The 2,667-nt window shown below is 35.1% G+C and overlaps 1 long non-coding RNA gene across 1 annotated transcript in view; it reads left to right on the top strand.

Annotated features, from left to right (window-relative positions):
* Positions 1–396, top strand: part of LOC121386201 — a 718-nt gene extending 322 nt beyond the window's left edge. The window contains exon 2 of the long non-coding RNA XR_005959601.1: positions 111–396. This is a non-coding gene — a long non-coding RNA (uncharacterized LOC121386201). The remainder of the gene's footprint in view (positions 1–110) is intronic.
* Positions 397–2,667: the final 2,271 nt, after the last annotated feature.

Genomic DNA, 2,667 nt, shown 5'->3' with positions numbered 1-2,667 from the left:
TGAACTGAGATGATCAGTGAATGACCGTGACGAGGGGGTTAGTGATTCTGGTGAACGACAGGGGTATTAATAGTAAACGACAACGGTGATCAGTGAATGATCATTATGAGGTGTGATGATTCTAGTGAATGATAATAATGATAATGGGGAATGGTGAAGATGATCAGTGAATGATCATGACAAGGATGACGATGAGGGTGACTTATGATGATGAATTGTGAAATGTGATGAATAGTGGAAGACAGACATTTTAGTATTATTTTGTGGTTAAAAGATTTTTACTCTATTTAATATTGATTCATAGTTTAATTTACATGTGATATATGTTACATGCGTGATAGTGCAATATGTATTGGTTGGGAGGGAAGTGTTATGTAAATAAATGTGTATGAATGATTCCTGAGTTGTCGTCTTGTTTCTTTTGGGATACCGACCCGTGACAATTGTAGAAATATTTTATTAGTCGGAAACATCTTACAATGCAGCAAACTCGGGAATGTCCCTTTAATATGTAAGTTTAATTGTAGAAATATTTTATTAGTCGGAAACATCTTACAATGCAGCAAACTCGGGAATGTCCCTTTAATATGTAAGTTTAATTGTAGAAATATTTTATTAGTCGGAAACATCTTACAATGCAGCAAACTCGGGAATGTCCCTTTAATATGTAAGTTTAATTGTAGAAATATTTTATTAGTCGGAAACATCTTACAATGCAGCAAACTCGGGAATGTCCCTTTAATATGTAAGTTTAATTGTAGAAATATTTTATTAGTCGGAAACATCTTACAATGCAGCAAACTCGGGAATGTCCCTTTAATATGTAAGTTTAATTGTAGAAATATTTTATTAGTCGGAAACATCTTACAATGCAGCAAACTCGGGAATGTCCCTTTAATATGTAAGTTTAATTGTAGAAATATTTTATTAGTCGGAAACATCTTACAATGCAGCAAACTCGGGAATGTCCCTTTAATATGTAAGTTTAATTGTAGAAATATTTTATTAGTCGGAAACATCTGACAATGCAGCAAACTCGGGAATGTCCCTTTAATATGTAAGTTTAATTGTAGAAATATTTTATTAGTCGGAAACATCTTACAATGCAGCAAACTCGGGAATGTCCCTCTAATATGTAAGTTTAATTGTAGAAATATTTTATTAGTCGGAAACATCTTACAATGCAGCAAACTCGGGAATGTCCTTTTAATATGTAAGTTTAATTGTAGAAATATTTTATTAGTCGGAAACATCTTACAATGCAGCAAACTCGGGAATGTCCCTTTAATATGTAAGTTTAATTGTAGAAATATTTTATTAGTCGGAAACATCTTACAATGCAGCAAACTCGGGAATGTCCCTTTAATATGTAAGTTTAATTGTAGAAATATTTTATTAGTCGGAAACATCTTACAATGCAGCAAACTCGGGAATGTCCCTTTAATATGTAAGTTTAATTGTAGAAATATTTTATTAGTCGGAAACATCTTACAATGCAGCAAACTCGGGAATGTCCCTTTAATTAACCTGCATTTTGAAAATTCCATGTAGATTTTAAACAATGTGTACTTCTTTTCTGTCTCACACGCACCGAATCCGATTCTATTTCATATAAAGAAGGGGGAAAAAACGCGAAAAACAAGCACTATAAAAAACAAACCAAAAACAAAAAAAACAAACAAAAAACCTGGAATCCTCTCGGACGATCGATCCCACAGTGCCCGATCTCAAAGAATCTCAAAGAATAGCACGTCATTGAACACAAGGCAATCTGGACGATCAATTACACAATTGATTATTGATTAATCGATTCGCGTGTTTACAAAAACGTGAAATGCAAACGGATCAATCTGCAGTGAGTGCATGCAATATTAATTTAACTAAGTGGTGAAGATTTTTTGGTGTGCACTTTCCCTTCAGTAAAATGCGTTAACCGGGGGGAAAAAATCCATTCATTTAATAAAGAAGTGATTTTTTGTCGGATGCAAATTGTCTTCAAGGAAATGCATTTATCAGGAATCGGAGGGGGGGGGGGGAGTGTACATCCCTTTGTGAGATGTATGAAGTATGTCAAACTCATGTACGACTTCACGGTCTATTTACTCCCCTAGTTCCATGGCTGAGTGTAAACATTTTAATACATAATAGGTCATTATCGAATTCTGTGATTGAGTATAAACATTTTAATACATAATGGGCCATTGTTGAGTATCTTCAGGTGCAAAGTTTTAAAAGTGCACGTACAATACTAAACACAAATCCTTCCTTACATTTTGTATGAAAGAGGAAAGAAGAAGAAAGGAAACGATAGTATAACGAGAGCCGTATATACACACAAATTGCAAGCCTTTATAAAGGCTAAACCGAGTCTCCCATGGGTTGCCCTGCCAACCGGTCATGTCCTTTTAAGGACAGATCCGAAACAACCACAGCTGATCAAGCTCTTTTAAGGTCTCAATTCGGGGCAACCAATTGAGACACTCAACGACGGCCATCAATAGGCTAGGTTCCGATAACGACTACTTTCTCGGCATACTAAGTTACAAAACAACGTAGCTCCCTTTTTTACCTTTCGGTGAACCGTTCCAAAATTAGACGAAATCCCATCATGAAAATTGCGCCACGTTTCCTTTTCGATGCATTTCTACGGGATATTCAAATTCAATA

This window comes from Gigantopelta aegis, chromosome 12 (assembly GCF_016097555.1).
Source record: "Gigantopelta aegis isolate Gae_Host chromosome 12, Gae_host_genome, whole genome shotgun sequence".
Classification (NCBI taxonomy): Eukaryota; Metazoa; Mollusca; class Gastropoda; order Neomphalida; family Peltospiridae; genus Gigantopelta; species Gigantopelta aegis.
The sequence above is the reverse complement of the archived record's forward strand: the minus strand, read 5'-3'. Positions and strand labels throughout refer to the sequence as shown.